At 43.6% G+C, this 17,643-nt stretch overlaps 1 long non-coding RNA gene and 1 pseudogene across 12 annotated transcripts; one reads left to right on the forward strand and one right to left on the reverse strand.

The window, feature by feature from the left end:
• Positions 1 to 291: 291 nt before the first annotated feature.
• Positions 292 to 13,403, reverse strand: LOC112076803 (sarcolemmal membrane-associated protein-like; annotated as a pseudogene).
• LOC139026170 (uncharacterized) lies at positions 3,065 to 3,840 on the forward strand. Of its 12 annotated transcripts, XR_011477888.1 has the most exons (6): positions 3,065 to 3,123; positions 3,289 to 3,344; positions 3,381 to 3,436; positions 3,486 to 3,499; positions 3,531 to 3,596; positions 3,791 to 3,824. It is a non-coding gene; the product is annotated as an uncharacterized lncRNA (long non-coding RNA). The 12 variants fall into 12 exon arrangements; XR_011477886.1 differs by lacking the exon at positions 3,486 to 3,499 and having other exon boundaries at positions 3,546 to 3,579; positions 3,777 to 3,840; XR_011477885.1 differs by lacking the exon at positions 3,486 to 3,499 and having other exon boundaries at positions 3,546 to 3,596; positions 3,807 to 3,824.
• Positions 13,404 to 17,643: the final 4,240 nt, after the last annotated feature.

The raw sequence follows: 17,643 nt of genomic DNA on the forward strand, positions 1-17,643 counted from the left end.
AATAGCTGACAAGACTGAGGTACATTTTCATTAGGCCTACGGTTGCATAGGGAAAGACCACACGATGCAAACCTGCATTATAGCAAGCTCAGCCCTATGAGTTTTATTGTCCAATCATGTTGCTTTCTCTGTGTATACAGTAGGACCCCCCCCCCCTCTTCTTTAAAATATAATTCTTACGAACAACTACAAGGTTGCTACAGTTTGACATATTTTCATATACCCAAGGCCAGGAGGTTTTTTGTTTTTAACCCATTTGACCCGATGTAAAAACTCTGGTCCCATCATAGCCCATATTAAACTTTTTTTATTTATTTTTTTACAACAGATTAATCACGTCATACCGTATAAGGTTCGGAGTTTGCCCTGGGTAGGTTACCATCTGCACATGGGCCAAGAACCCAGAGTTAGCAGGCTAGAGTTTAGAGACAAACAGACTACTGGTCCAGTCCACTACAGCCTTTAACACGTGATCAACTGAAGGGGTTTGGTTTTGTGCCCATAATGTCTTGTTGTGGCTAAAACCCAGAGGCCAAATAAACTGTGTTCCGAGGCAACATATCTCCAAAGTTAACAAAACTAATCTAGTATCACATCCAAATAACAACTTCTGTAGTGTTGTTTTAAACATGATGAATATTTTGTCCATAGTTATTATTATTATTATTTTTTACAATACATAGATAAAAGACGGAATAGTTCAGCAGAGATACATGTCGGTATAAACCCAGTTACCTACACACACCAGATGGGTTTCAATAACTTAGTTGTTTAGAATTGGCTTCTGTTTAGTTTCAATAGGCACTTTAACAACCCCTCGTCTCTCATGAAGGCCGGACGTTCCCAAAACAGCACCCTATTTCCTATATAGTGCAGTACCTTTGCCCAGGGCAACATACAGGGATAGGGTTCGACCATTAGGGAYGTAACAAATAATCACGTTGATGATTTTTTGGCTTCAATATTAAACCCATATTTGTAATAGCACGTGAACAACCCCAACATGGTAAACCAACCACACAGGAAGTCAACTCCTCTAAAAACAACCTGGAGCCCAAAGAAAATAAGGTTTGGTACCCATCAGAAAAACTAAAACAAAGCCTAGTTTAGGCCACTTTAATGATAATAATACAATGACCAATATTCCCATCATCCAACTGATTAAGAACAGAAAACAATAACTGCTGATATAGTATTTAATCTATGGTAGAAATGACTAATTGTATTCATCTTTCCTCTCGCTCTCTCTCTCTCTATATATATATATATATATACAGTTTGACTTTGTACAGTTTAAAGCAGAGGGCCTTTATGTGGGGGAACTACTAGACCAGACGGGAGGTAATCAATTAATTAATTAATACATCTATCAATCAAGGAGACAAAGGGGTAGCAGCCCTGGTGGATCGATCAGGGGGCTATAAGGGCGGGAGGTTGGGGTGTTGAGGGAGGCCAAGGTGGGCAGGAGGAGTGGAGGCCAGGGCAGGCCAGGTAGACAGGTAGAGGTGGTACAGGAGGTGTGGTTATATAGGGTCGCTGCCTCCTCAGTTCGAGGTGCTCTTCGAGTTGTGGTAAAGTATCACTGCTGTCACTGCTACCATCACTGCTACCACTGGTATCCAGGGGCTCCAACCAATCTGCAAGGAGAGACAGCGAGAGAGAGAGACAGAGAGAGAGAGAGATACAGAGAGAGAGACACAGAGAGCGAGAAAGAGAGAGAGAAAGAGAGACACAGAGAGAGAGAGAGAAAGAGAGAGAGACAGAGAAGGAGAGAGAGAGAGAGAGACAGAGAGAGAGCAAGAAAGAGAGAGCAAGAAAGAGAGAGACAGACAGAGAGAAAGTTAGAGTTGAAGTCCAGGCCATCAGCTAGCCTACACTGGTCAGGTGGAGGAAAGTGAGAGATTGAGAGAAGCATGCAAGAGAAAGATTCCCTGGGAGTGAGCCAGTTGAGATACCTCACGGGAGAAAAAGATGGAAAATGGAAAACAAGCAGGACCTTCCTGTTCTGAGTAAACAATGACAAAAATACATGTTCATTAACATAAAAAGGAAGAAGAAAACATTTTAAGCTGCAAAAGCGCGACGGGCATAGAGCGCGACGGGCATAGAGCGCGACGGGCATAGAGCGCGACGGGCATAGAGCGCGACGGGCATAGAGCGCGACGGGCATAGAGCACGACGGGCATAGAGCACGACGGGCATAAAGCTCGACGGGCATAGAGCACGATGGTCATAAAGCACATTAAGTATGTTGGTCATAAAGTATGATGGTCAAAGTATGATGGTCATAAAGCAATAATGAGAAAACTAGTTAAAAAAATAAGTAAAAGGTGAAACAATCCCCCAGAATAAGCCTTGGTGAGTTAGTGATCCCAGCAAGACAGACGGCAGGCTTCGATGACTGTATTCGTCGAACACTGTTTCCCAACATCAGGTGTGCTCGTCCGGGGCCACAACGAAAATGTGTAGTGTTGGGGGTACTGGAAGACCGGAGCTGGGAAACAGTGCAGTAGGAGACTGACTGTATCGAGACCAAGGGTAGGTCATCCTGATCCTGGCGTGCCGTATCCACTTCATGTTTTTGAATTAACCAACATGGAAGACCAGGTGTGTTTAAATTTAGTCGATCGCTGAACTGATCAGCTTAGCTCAGTTGGTCAGATGTGGTGCCTGGTTGGAACAAAACCCTGCAGTATTGGCAGCACTCCAGGAACAGGGTTGTCTTTCCCCCTGGTCTATACTGATAATATTATTTCGATAGGTTTGTTTAGCGCAGGGCCATTCAACTCAGGTCCTGGAGTGCCAAAACACTTTTAATTTGTATCTTCCTGTTCCATCAGACTGGTTCAGACCTGGTTCAGACCTGGTTCAGACCTGGGACAATAGGGCTGCGTTTACACAGGCAGACCAATTCTGATCTTTGGACTACTAATATCAGTTATTAAGCTGTCTGTGTAAACGCAGACCAGGTGAGTGTGGGACTACCAGATAGAAAACAAAACCCAGAAGTGTTTCAGGATTTCGGTCCTCCAGAACCAGAATTGATTAGCCCAAGGTTTAGTATTTAGTTCTCCCCAGTGTTAGTTCTCCCCAGTGTTAGTGTTTAGTGTTAGTTACTGCAGTGTTTAAGTGTTAGTTTCTCCCAGTGTTAGTGTTGTTTCTAGTGTTAGTTTATCTCCAGTGTTTAGTGTTTCCCCCAGTGTTAGTTCTCCCAGTGTTAGTTTTCCCCAGTGTTTTTTTTCCCCAGTGTTAGTTTCTCCCAGTGGTTTTAGTGTTAGTTCTCCCCAGTGTTAGTGTTTAGTGTTAGTTCTCCCCAGTGTTAGTGTTAGTTCTCCCCAGTGTTAGTGTTAGTTCTCCCCAGTGTTAGTGTTCAGTGTTAGTTTCTCCCCAGTGTTAGTGTTCAGTGTTAGTTCTCCCCAGTGTTAGTTCTCCCAGTGTTAGTTCTCCCCAGTGTTAGTTTGTTTAGTGGTTTAGTGTTCTCCCAGTGTTAGTGTTTAGTGTTAGTTTTCTCCCCAGTGTTAGTGGTTTAGTGTTAGTTCTCCCAGTGTTAGTGTTTAGTGTTAGTTCTCCCCAGTGTTAGTTCTCCCCAGTGTTGTGTTTAGTTTGTTTAGTGTTAGTTTTCCCCAGTGTTAGTTCTCCCAGTGTTTAGTTCTCCCGTGTTAAGTTCTCCCAGTGGTTAGTTCTCCCCAGTGTTAGTTTCTCCCAGTGGTTAGTTCTCCCCAGTGTTAGTTCTCCCAGTGTTAGTTCTCCGCCAGTGTTAGTTCTCCCAGTGTTAGTGTTTAAGTGTTAGTTCTCCCCAGTGTTAGTTCTCCCCAGTGTTAGTTTCCCAGTGTTAGTGTTTTAGTGTTAGTTCTCCCCCAGTGTTGGTGCAGCTGCAGGAGGAGTGGTTCAACTGAATGATAGCCATGCACTGTAGAGTTAGAGAGGATGATGAAGACAACAGATGAGAGACGACACCAACTCAACAGAAGTCGGGTGTACCTTTCTACCACAACTGGCTGAAGCACCAATACAGCAAGGCCAGGATAAGGCGATGAAAATGGCTTGGACAGGCTGCATATGGATGGCTAAAGGAGGGAGGGATCAATCAGAGAGAATAATCAAATAGAATAATAAATTGTTATAAACTCATCAAAACTAAATCAATAATGGGAAAAATTATCTAATTGAATAAATAAACAGAAAACTGAAGAGGTGCAGTTGGATTAACTTTAAAAATCAACAGAAGAGGAGGATGGAGGGAAGGGGGGGATAGGGCGAGGAGAATAGGGAGGGGGGGCAGAAGGAGCAGGATAATAGGGAGAAGACAGGAGGATGTGGGGCAATAGGAATAGGGAGGAGATGGAGGTAGGCCGAAGGATATTAGGGCAGAAGGACGCAGGATAATAGGGCGAAGACAGGAGGATGTAGGGCAATAGGAGGAGTGGAGGATAGAGCAGGAGGAGGAAATAGGGCAGAGGAGGAAATAGGGCAGGAGGATGCAGTAGGAAATAGGGCAGAAGGTCAGGAGGATTAGGGCAGAAGGGGGATAGGGCCAGAGGACGCAGGATATAGGGCAGAAGGCAGAGGATGTTGGGCAATAGGAGAATAGGCGGAGGAGGATTAGGGCCGAAGGATATAAGGGCACGAGGATGAGGAGAAATAGGGCACGAGGATGCAGGAGGAAATAGGGCAGGAGGAGTGGAGGATAAGGCAGGAGGATATTAGGGCAGAAGGAGGATAGGGCAGGGGAGGAAAGGGCAGAAAGCAGGAGGAGGATCGGGCAGGAGTGGCGGATAGGGCAGGAGGAGTTGGCAAGGATAGGGCAGAAGGAGGATAGGGCAGAACGTAGTAAGGATGATAGGGTCAGAGCGAGGACACGGTGTTGCCAGTTAGGAGCGATATGGGCTGAGAAGGTAAGGGATACTGGTGCAAGTACTTACGCGAGATGGTAATGATAGGGTGTAGAAGGAGGAAAGGGCAGAAAAGCAGGAGGCTGATTAGGGCGCGTGAAGGAGTGGGGATGGTGCAGTCAGGATGGTGCGTGAGACTAGGGATAGGGAAGATGGACGATAGTGTGAGTTGAGACCCTCATGCTCCGGCAAGGACAAGGCTGAGGACTAATCAATGGCAAGACACGAGAGGAGGATGAATGGGCAAGGAGGAGGATGGGGGCAGGGGACGAATCATCTAGAAGCCTGACCACAGGTATAGCTACATGTCACAATACAATCTAGAAGCTTGAACACATAGGTATAGACTACATTGTCACGATACATCTAGAAGCTGAACACAGGTATAGCATACACCGTTGGAAGTCGGAAGTTTACATACACTTGTCCTTTTGGAGTCATTAAAACTCATTTTTCAAGCCTAATTCTGCCTATCATAGTCCTCCTCTCGTTCTCATAAGTATAATAAAGAAGGATAAGATAAGCGTCATACCTCACGTGTGAGTCGGAAGTAATAGCACTCCACAAACTTTCTTGTTAACAAACTATAGTTTTGGCAAAGATCGTTCGGAACATTACTTTTGTGCATGATGTCGGTATTGTACGAACCTTCTGTTGGTGCCCGTATAATTATAGAAGTCTGTGGAGTTGAGTCCTGATCCGTAGAGACCCGCATGAGATATGTACAGGTGAAGGAGAAGGATGTTTAACAAGCATTGGGTCTCTAGCCTGAGGTTTTTGTGATAAATCTTGGTTTTCGCGAACAATTTGTCGTTTATCAGACAGATTAATCATTTCACCTATATTATTTACATATGTATCTACAATTCGCAGTGGTCAGACAGTTGACATTACACTAAGTTTTGACTGTGCCCTTTGAAAAAATCAGCTTGGAAAAGGATCGCATATATATACGAATAAAAAACTTTTGCCAATACTTCACACATATACTACTAAACTGTCCCGTGCTGTCATCATGAAAAACGAAAAAGATAATCAGCAGCAATCCACTACGAGTTCTCATGGCTCTTTGAGAACGCCTTACCTGATTAGGCTCATTTGACAGATACCACTTACACACCTATCTATTTGCTGTACTAATGCTAACATAATTAAGGCTATTCTATCACCTTACCTGTAACTTAGTGAAACTCTTCTAAGAATTTGCTCTCAGTACTCCTTATTGGGAGTCAATTTTGGTCAGCACGGCCGTGGGGTTAGGTGTTACCTCTTCACCTATTGAAACTCTTCTATAGACCTATCAGCACCGCAAACCTCTCGTGTTTAGTTAGCTATTAATTGTAATAATAAGATGCTCACCTGATGCGAAGTACGTGCCTCTATATGCCTTCCTTTTCTGGCCTTCCAGTTTTGATGTCCCAGTGTTCCTTTACCCTTCTTGACTATTCTGCCTTATGGCTTTCTTTTATCACCTTATTCAAGGCCCTTAGTTTATCCGATCCAACTCAAAGGTCCGAAGTGAGGAGTTGTGGGCTTCATGCTCGTAGATTCAAGGCTAACCCTTAGAGCTGGATGGTCTCTGCTGACCTGCATGGCTCTACCCGCTCGTACTCATCAGTGTCTTCTCATACTTTCGTCTCCCTGACCTCTTCCTTGCCCTCCCAGCTTCGAAAACCTTAACTCTGCAGTGGCCCGTCTTCTTTGCTTGACATCAACTGGGACAACTAAAACCTTGCTTTAGTCTCCATATTCCTCAAAGACCTAATCGCACAGTCTTTCTACACGACGGAATCTCGTACCCTAACAGCGACTAGTTGCAAGCTTAGCTAATTCACCTTATTAGTGAATTTATCATCTAGTTTCAACAGAAATGCCAATTCAGACTCCACTAAGGTGCTCTGAGATGCTCTCCTGCCTCATACTGCTTTTTTACTTCGGAATCAAAAAATTGTAGACCTCAAAGTCTGGTTCATCCTTGGGAGCATTCAAACAACTGCGAGGTACCAGCGTTCATCTGTTACATAATAATCCGATTCCTCCTGACCGTCCATGGCTTAACATAGTATGTCAAAGCCAGACTATACGGATTGCAACTGCACATACGGGACCAAGATCGTGCTTTTTGGAGAAACTGTTCCTCTGGTCTGCAATGAAACAAAAAATAGAACTGTTTGGCCATCATGACTCACTCGTGTTATGCTTGGAGGAAAAGGGGGAGTGCTTCAACCGTTTGAAGCACGGAGGTGGCACGCATCATGTTGTGGGGGTGCTTTGCTGCAGGAGGGAGGAAAATTTATGTGGATAGTATCGAAGCAACATCTGCTCAAGACACCAGCCTGCAGCGAGTTAACAGCTCTAGGTCCGCAAATGGTTCTTTCAAATGGCACAAATGTCCCCAAGCATACTTCAAAGTTGTGAAAAATGGCTTTTAAGGACAAGAAAGTCAAGGTTTGGATGTGCCATCAACAAGCTCCTTGACCTCAACCCTGGTAGACTATTTGTGGGGCAGAACTGAAAAAGACGTGTGCAGGAGCAGGAGGCCTACAAAACTGACTCATTCAAATCTTTACCACACAACAGCTCTGTCAGTGAGGAATGGGCCAAAATTCACGCCCGCCAATCTTATTGTGGGAACAGATTTGGTGGGAAGGCTGACCCCCGATAACGTTGACCCAAGTTAAACAATTAAAGGAATGCCTATCCAAATACTAATTGAGTGTATATAAACGTCTGACCATGGGAATCGTGAATGAAAGAAATACAAAGCTGAAATAAACATTCTCTCTACTTATTGATTTGACATTTCACATTCGTTAATATACTAAAAATAAAGTGGTGAATCCTAATGACCTAAACAAGGGGAATTTTTTACTAGGATTAAATGTTCCAGCGCAAATTGTGAAAAACTGAGATGAAACTCTATTTTGGCTAAGGTGTATGTAAACTTGTTCTGACTTCAACTGTACATAAACCCGGTCCTGTTTCTCCCCCGCCTACAAGAATACCATCCAACTACTCCTGAGGGGGTTGGGTCTCAACACTCACTCTCCTCTTCCTAAGCCAACCTAGTAAGCCTTTTTTTCTGTAAACACCCGATCACTTAACTTCCCATAAAAGACGATCCTGACCTGAGTGTATACACTGTCCTCTGTGTTTCCCTAAGATAACTTTATAAAAATACGACGTTCTCTCAATGCCACATGTAGAAGCTAACAGACAACAACAGTAAGAGTATGGTACAAGGGATGGACAGTGGAGAGAGAGAGAGAGAGTGGGGTTTATAACAACACAACTGGAACTTAAATGCTCGGTACAACGCGATTTATGAAAGCGGATCTCCTCTTAGGCCGGGATTTAACCAGATCTGCTCCATCAACGCTCCATTATAATATGTAATTTCTGTTTGGAGCCCACACATATGCAACTTTTCCTTCCTAGTCTACCTCCTACGTCGTTAGTTCCGCCTTTGTGCTCGCAACGCAGGAAACTTATATACTGAACACCTACAAAAAGGTTATATTAACACAGATATATTTGAAGCCTCACACCTCTTATCTTTTTCTTAAATATTACACTTGCTGTAAACTGGTGCATGTTTCGTCTTCCTCTTATTTACGATGCTGCCTTCACTTCAGATCTTCTGGGGTCTGAATTATGCTCGATCGATTAGTTATAGGTCCGCGTGTGGGTTGTCATTTGGAGGTTGACTCTTGTTTACTTCTCCGTTTTGTCCCCGCTGTCTTGATACTTTGGGGGTTGGTTTTGTCTTTGGATTTTTTGAGTTGTTATTTTTACTGATATGGCCGTCCTCCTGCACTAAGGCGCCACTGTCAACCCTCCAGCCCCTTCGCTCTGAGCCCCTTCCTTGCCTACGCCTTTTGTTGAGCCTATCTTACCTCTCTTCCCTCGTACTAGGACACGGCCGTGTGCCCTACCATAATCTCTGACGTTCTTAGTCTGGCTCTACGTTGCCTCTATAGTTAGGTCGTGACTCTTGCTAGACAAAGCGTGGTTCAGGGCTTAGTTACTCCCCTCACTTTTCCTGGGTAGTCGATACATGCTGTCATGTCCTTGTACGTCTAGCCGGTTAGTTAAGCGTACTTTTAGTCAGCTACCTGATCATGAAATCCATCCTCGATTGAAATTGTTATTGGTATCTGGTTATCTTGGCCCGTTCAAACTTGGCCCAGTCTTGTTGACGTGTCCTTTCGAAATGCCTGCTCTTACATACTTCCCCTCATCCTAGTGTCCCTACCTTCAGGCTGAGATTGGATTTGATGTCTCGGGGGTGGCATTTGTGTGGTGTTCTATTTGTTAATCCTTGACCAGGGAGAAGTGTTTTGCTTCAGAGCTGAAGTCATCACTCAGCACGTTGAACATATTATACGCACTTTTTGATCTGGCAACATCCATCAGTGCTCCCGAATGGCGCAGCGCCCTAAAGGCAATGCATCTCATGAAGAGGTTTTCTAGAAAGCAGTAGTGAGTAAGAGGCTGTGGTCTGTCGTTGCATTCCCGACATCCTAAAAACCCAGTAGGGTTGATGTTGACATTCCTTCCACAGATTGTTTAAAAAGTAGCCCGAGGAGATAATTTTGGGGGGATTGAGCTCAACAAAATAGAACAAGAACCCCACAAACGTTAACTCCATCACACATCTGATGCCAACTTCTGGAACTTTGCTACTTTAAACGAGAAACTACTAGAAGCGGCCAACCTGGCTTACATCCTTTTTTAATACTCTTCATGTCAGTCCCAACACTGATTTGTTTTGTTAAAACACAAATATAGTTCACCTTATTTAACTATGGCAAGTCAGTTAATGAACAAAATTCTTATTTTCAATGAACGGCGCAGGAACAGTGGGTTTTGTACTGCCTTGTTCAGGGCACCGAACGACAGCTTTTTGTATCATTGTCAGCTCGGGGATTTGTTCTTGAACCTTTCGGTTACTTCAGTCCACGCTCGTATAACCATGGCTACGCTGGCCCTATGTAGTAGTTCTGTTCTATTCCTGCTATTAGTGAGTCGCACAGAGTAATTTCCTTCCGAAGACGTGTATCACATTGAATATTCAGCAACTTTTTGATCTGCAACGATCCCATCATTCCGAATGTGCGGCAGCGTAATCATCTTAAGGTTCATCGTGCCTGGTTCGAATACAGGTGTATCAATCCGGTCCTAATTGGGAGCTCTCATATGGCGGGCACAATTGCCCAGCGTGTCGGGTTTGGCCCGGGGTATCGGCGTCCTTTGGAAATAAAGTTTTGTTCTATGACTTGGCTATAAAGGTAAATATAAATAATAATATAAAAAACACAATTAAAATATAAAAATAGCGGGAAAATAAACAGACAGCAGGTCATACAACTGTGACTTCGTATATAATTGGACTCACAACATGGAGCTTGTGTGGTACCGTTGGTTTTAATTAGCTTACTTCATAGGATCTTTTTGGTATACTATGCTCCGTTCAATTCGGGCAATTTACTTTTTACGCACTCATTTTGCATAGACATAGGCTCCGCTTCCTTCTCTCTTGTTACTCACCCACTCTGCTGTGCCCCTTTGCTCCGTCACTCACCTTCCGGACATGCCTCTGATAATCAGAACCAAGCCCTTCTTGATCCCATTTTTCCCCATCAGTGAGCCCTGCACATGGTGGGCCAGCGCGCTGTCATTCTCTTTTCTCTTCTTTTCCTTTCCCTGCCACTGACTGCTCCTGAGTTCCGGACCTCTACTTTCGCGTCACCATCTCTTTCTCTCCTGTTTTATCTTCCCATTCCCGTGGTCTAGTTGTCTCCCTTCCCTGCCGCTGATCCCCACAGCATGATTAGCTGTGCCCATCGCCAGCATTGCGACACGTGACGTTAGATTCAGGCATTCAAGCGCAAAGAGTTCAATCTGTTTCATTCAGACCAGAGGAATCTGTTTCTCATTCATGTGCCTTTTACTGAGATGGCTCTCTGCCGCCACCTCTACATAAAGCCTATTGTCTTTTCTGGAAGGTTCTCTCCATCTCCACAAGGAACTCTTGGAGCTTTATCAGATGAACCATCTAGTTCTTGTCACCCCTGACCAGGCCTTCCCCCGGTTGCTCAGTTTGGCCGAGCCACGCCAGCTTCTAGGGAAGAGTCTTGGGTGTTCCAAAACTTTCCTTACCATCATATATAAATGATGGAGGCCACTTGTTCTTGGGACCTTCAAGCTGCAGAACTGTTTGGTACCTTTTTGCTTCCCACGATCTGTGCCTTCACACAATCTGTCTCGAGCTCTACGGACAATCCTTCAACTCATGGTTGTTTTGCTCTGCATTCACTGTCAACTGTGGGACCCTTATATAGACCAGGTGTGTACCTTTCCAAATCCATGGTCCAATCAATTGAATTTACCACAGGGTGGACTCCAATCAAGTTTGGTAGAAACATCTCAAGGATGATCAATGGAAACAGGATGCACTTGAGCTCAATTTCAAGTCTCATAGCAAAAGGGTCTGAATACTTATGTAAATAAGGAATTTCTCTTTTTAAATGAATTTGCACAAATTCCATCATTATAAATAAGAATTTGTTCTTAACTGACTTGCCTATGTAGTATAGTAAATGAACCACACAGAGAGAGACAGAGAAAAGGCCTGGTGGCTTCTGGACAGGAAATGGGATTATGGTATCACTACTTACATTCTTGCCCTTGTCCTGCAGCAGTTTGAGGTTGAATTTACACTGTTCCAGCTCCTCGTTGATGGAGCGTTTCTCCTGCTCTGTCCTCTCATAACGCTGCCGCAGGTCAGATAGCAAGGTCTGGGTGTCCTCATACTGGAGAGGGAGAAGAGAGAGATTCATGTGAGATTCATCTGGTACCTGGGATAGCTGGTACCTGGGATAGCTGGTACCTGGGCCAGCTGTGTGGCTGGTGCCTGGGATAGCTGGTACCTGGGCCAGCTGTGTGGCTGGTGCCTGGGATAGCTGGTACCTGGGCCAGCTGTGTGGCTGGTGCCTGGGATAGCTGGTACCTGGGCCAGCTGTGTGTGGCTGGTGCCTGGGATAGCTGGTACCTGGGATAGCTTTGTGTGGCTGGTACCTGGGCCAGCTGTGTGTGTACTGTATCATAATACCTCTTTCTGCAGGCTCTGTGTCCTGCTAGCAGCCTGGGTCAGCTGTGACTGCAGCTTGTTAGCGTCCTGGAGGTGTTGGTCCTGCAGTGAACCCAGTCTACTCTGCATCTCTCCCCGGGACTTCTCCAGTAACTGAAGACTGCTGTTCAGACTGGCAGTCTGCTCCCTGGAACTGAGGAGAGGGAGGACAAGGGGGAGGGTGGTCAACACATGGATGGATAGTTATGTAACTGCAGTCTGCTCCCTGGAACTGAGGAGATGGAGGACAAGGGGAGGTGGTCAGCACATGGATGGATAGTTATGTAACTGCAGTCTGCTCCCTGGAACTGAGGAGATGGAGGACAAKGGGAGGGTGGTCAGCACATGGATGGATAGTTATGTAATAATAAGGTTAGTCTGTTGTAGATGTGTACTTCAGCGTGCTCTCAACTGCTCTCTTCCCCCCCTCTTACTCTCCTCTCCATGCTGCCCCCAAGTCAGCTCCTGCACACTGCTGCTGTTGAAGCCTTCACACCCACCCACCTAATAAATACCTGACAGTTTATCCACCCACGCCGTACCAGGCTAGCACATCCCCCCAATAGCACCTCCGATAGCGCTGACTGTGATGAAGGATTTCAACAGTGAGGAGCGTTGAGTGTCAGCAGAGACTTGGGGACTGACAGAGAGCAGAGGCAGCTAAAATCTATTTGACTCTTTCCAGCGTCTCTGCAGACAGGGCAGTAGACCAACAACCACGCCCTGAAACCAGGTCTGAAACGGTAACCCTGCTGTAGCTCAGTGTGAGGAGGTCTGAAACGGTAACTCTGCTGCAGCTCAGTGTGAGGAGATCTGAAGAAACCGTGTGGGGAACCCGTCCACCAGACTTCCAACCGTTTGACTAGATTACACAAGAAAGTGGAACACTTTCAACTAAAAGAACTTTACTTTAGTGTGCGAGATTGGCATTTCCTAAAATTCCCCTACAATTTATAGGCAGCATGGGCTTCCTCGCTTAGTTCAGTTAGAGAGGATTCGCAACACCCCACCGGGCCTAGCTAGAGGAAGAGAACCAAGTCGTGCCCAGTTATAGCTCGGATGCCATTCATGCAAAAGCATACACTTGGCAGACCTCACCACCGAGTCACTTCTGGTCTTATGCGCGCTTTCTTCAGTCTTCTAGGTTGGTGTGGTGAACCTAACTCCTGCCTACCATTCCTTTTTTGGTGTAGCACGGATAATGTGTCAGTTGACCATCAGGGATACCCCTCCCCCTCCGCTGTGTCTGCAGTGTGTTGACCACCTGTCCAGGTCAGTCTCCAGTCTTTGTAGTCTGTTCACCAAGGGTAGTCCTTCTCAGAACGGAGACACTCACACTCCTGCTGCAGACCGGAAACAGCCTTCTGGACGTTCCAACTCTCCTACAGAAACAGAATCATTACTATCGCTGTCCCTTCTTGAAGACGCGTCCCAACTCCCCTACAGAAAACAGATCATTATTATCTCAGTCCATCTGAAGACGCTCCAACTTCCTACCAGAACAGATCATTATTATCTCAGTCCTTTCTGAAGACGTTCCAATCTCCTACAGAACAGATCATTACTATCGTCTGTCCTTTGAAGACGCTCCAACTCCCCCGTACAGAAACAGATCATTTTATCTCATCCATCTGAAGAGCGCTTCCACTTCTTCCTACAGAAAACAGATCATTATTATCTCAGTCCATTCTGAAGACGCTCCAACTCTCCTACAGAAACAGATCATTATTATCTCAGTCCTCTGAAGAACGCTCCAACTCTCCTACAGAACAGATCATTATTTATCTCAAGTCCTTCTGAAGACGCTCCAACTCTCCCTACAGAGAACAGATCATATATTAATCTCAGTCCCTCTGAAGACGCTCCAACTCTCCTACAGAAACAGATTCATTATTATCGCTGTCCTTCTGAAGACGCTCCAACTTCCTACAGAAACAATCATTATTATCTCAGTCCTTCTGAAGACGCTCCAACTCTCCTACAAGACAGATCATTATTATATCTAGTCCTTCTGAAGACGCTCCAACCTCCCCTACAGAAACAGATATTTATTATCTCAGTCCTTCTTGAAGACGCTCCAACTCTCCTACAGAAACAGATCATTATATATCAGTCCTTCTGAAGCGTCCAATCTCTACAAAAACAGATCATTATTATTCAGTCCTTCTGTGAGACGCTCTCCCCTAGAAACAGATCATTTATCTCATCCTCTGAAGACGCTCAACTCCCTACAGAACAGATCATTATTACTCAATCCCATCTGAAACGCTCAACTGCCCTACAGAAAACAGTCATTAGTTGATCTCAGCATCTGAAGACGTCCAACTCTCCTAACAGAAACAGATCAATTCATTATCGCTGCTGATTTCAACACTGGCACTTTATCATGCAAGGATGTTCAAAGGACAACAATCAAACAGTGTGGATATTGGTGGTTCAATTCATATGTTAGAGGATAATGTAAGGAATTGATGCAGGAACCCATCTGGCTCTGCTATTGGAAGGTTAGGGGTTAGCATAGTATCGACTTGGATTGTACTTAGCAGCTTCGAGGGCCTCACTGTGTGCAGGGCTCTGCTGTTGGATAGGTGGCCTGCAGGGAAGTTGGATTCCCTGTTCGTATTTGGACGCAGCTGCCGCCCTTTCTCCACTAGCTCGGCCCGTGAATGCCTCCAGGTCCCCTTGCAGGGCGGGATGGTCTCGCGCCCCGTCACCATCGGCTCCGCGTGGCGGCCACTCTGGCGTGGTCGGAGACTACTAGGCACCTTCTCCTGAGCCGAGTAGCAGCTCCTACCTGTAGTTTCTGGCTGATGCTGGCCTCTTCCTCTTTGCTCTCTTGCAGTTCCTCCATTGGTCTAACCGGCTAGCTTCCCCCAACTGACCTGAAACAAATTACAGTGTATATATGCATATATACACTAGATAATATAATGGACATCTTCCTCCCAACTGACCTTGGAAACAGATGGATAATACTTCATATACTATCTATAGAATATATGAACACTATCCCCCAACTGATCTGGAAACAGATGGTATTACGAATTCATTAACAACTAAGTATAATAAGATATCTTCATCTTCCGCAACTGACCTGGAACAGATGGTATGTACATTTCATATACACTATATATACTATGAACATCTGCCTCCCAATGACCTAGAATACAGGATGGTTATGTAACATTCAATATACACTATATAACTATAGGACATCTCTCCCCCAAGCTGAGCCCTGGAGAACCACAGTGGTATGTACTTTATATACACTATATAAAGTAGTAGGACATCTCCTCCCATCTGACCTGGAAACAGATTGTATAAATACGTGTCACATAAGTAGCAATCCAGATATCATATCAGGGACATCTCTCCCCCAAATGACCTGGGAAACAGATCGGTATTACATGTCATATACACTATATAACTATAGGAACATCTCTCACCCAACGTGACCTGGAAACAGATGGTATATACTGTCATATAGCACTATATAATATAGATACATCTCTCCCCCAAACTGACCTGGAAAACCAGTCGTCGTTACAATGTAGACAATAATATACGTAAGGGCTGCCCTCATAACTATATGGAGTAAGGAAAACTCAGAGCTGCCCTCATCAATGGAGTAAGGAAAACTCCTAGGCATGCTGCCACGTATTTCAAACTAATGAAGTGGAGACGCCTTGGGGGCATCTAGTTAATGCGGATAATAACTCTTATTGAGCGTGCGCTAATTAACTCTAATGGGTGTGTTGGAGTTTGACTCGAAAGACTACCCAGAGGCGTGCCCCTATAACTAAGTAAGATATTGGAGTAAAAGGAAAATCCAGAGCTGCCCCTAATGACCATAAGTATGGAGTAAGGAAAACTCAGGGCTGCCCTCATAACTATATGGAGTAAGGAAAACTCAGGGCTGCCCTCATAACTATATGGAGTAAGGAAAACTCAGAGCTGCCCTAAGGGGGTGGGATTTAGGTACATCTGTTTGTTACTGTACGCACTGTATAGTAATGTAATGCATAGTATAGCAATGTAATGCATAGCAATGTAAGGTATAGTAATGCATGGTACGGTAATGTATGGTAATGTAATGTATGGTATAGTAATGTATAGTAATGTAATGTATGGTAATGTAATGTAAGGTATAGTAATGTATGGTATAGCAATGTATGGTAATGTAATGTATGGTATAGTAATGTATAGTAATGTAATGTATGGTAATGCAATGTATGGTATAGTAATGTATAGTAATGTATAGTAATGTATGGTATAGTAATGTATAGTAATGTATAGTAATGTATGGTATGGTAATGTAATGTATGGTATAGTAATGTATGTAAGGTATGGTAATGTAATATAAGCTAAGGTATGGTATAGCAATGTAATGTATGGTATGGAATAGTAATGTAATGTATGGTATAGTAATGTAATGTAATGTATGGTATAGTAATGTAATGTATGGTATGGTATAGTAATGTAATGTATGGTATAGTAATGTAATGTATGGTATGGAATAGTAATGTAATGTATGGTATAGTAATGTATGGTATGAAATAGTAATGTATGGTATAGTAATGTATGGTATAGTAATGTATGGTATAGTAATGTAATGTATGGTAATGTTTGGTATGAAATAGTAATGTATGGTATAGTAATGTAATGTATAGCAATGTAATGTATAGCAATGTATGGTATAGTAATGTATGGTATAGTAATGCATAGTATAGTAATGCATGGTACGGTAATGTAATGTATGGTACGGTAAAGTAATGTAGGGTTAGCCTAGTGGTTAGAGCGTTGGGCCAGTAACCGAAAGGTTGCTAGATCGAATCCCCGAGCTGACAAGGTAAACATCTGTCGTTCTGCCCCTGAAGGCAGTTAACCCACTGTTCCTAGRCCRTCATTGTAAATAAGCATTTGTTCTTAACTGACTTGTTAAATAAAGGTTCAATAAAATAAAAGGGTATGGTAATGTAATGCATGGTAATGTATGGTAATGTAATGCATGGTAATGTATGGTATATAGTAATGCATGGTATTGATGTAATGTATGGTATAGTAATGTATGGTATGTATAGTAATGTATGGTATGTAATGTTATGGTATAGTAATGTAATGTATGTAATGTATGGTATAGTAATGTCATGTATGTAATGTATGTATGTAATGTATGTATAGTAATGTATGGTATGGTAATGTAATGCATGGTAATGTATGGTATAGTAATGTATGTATGTAATTAATGCATGGTAATGTATGGTATAGTAATGCATGGTATTGTATGGTAATGTGTGGTATAAAAATTTCCAATTTGTAAGTTGCTCTGATAAGAGCGTCTGCTAAATGACTTAAATGTAAATGTATAGTAATGTATGGTATGAATGTATGTATAGTAATGAATGTAGTATAGAAGTAATGTAAGTAATGTAATGTATGGTATAGTAATGTATGTATAGTAATGTAATGTATGTATAGTAATGTATGTATAAATGTATGGTAATGTTAATGTATGGTAATAGGAAGTATGTATAGTGTAATGTTGGTATCAATAGTCAGTATGGTTATAGTAAGTGTAATGTATATGGTCATGTAATCGTATGTGAAGTATGGTATAGT

This window comes from Salvelinus sp. IW2-2015, unplaced genomic scaffold (genome assembly GCF_002910315.2).
Source record: "Salvelinus sp. IW2-2015 unplaced genomic scaffold, ASM291031v2 Un_scaffold4051, whole genome shotgun sequence".
NCBI lineage: Eukaryota > Metazoa > Chordata > Actinopteri > Salmoniformes > Salmonidae > Salvelinus > Salvelinus sp. IW2-2015.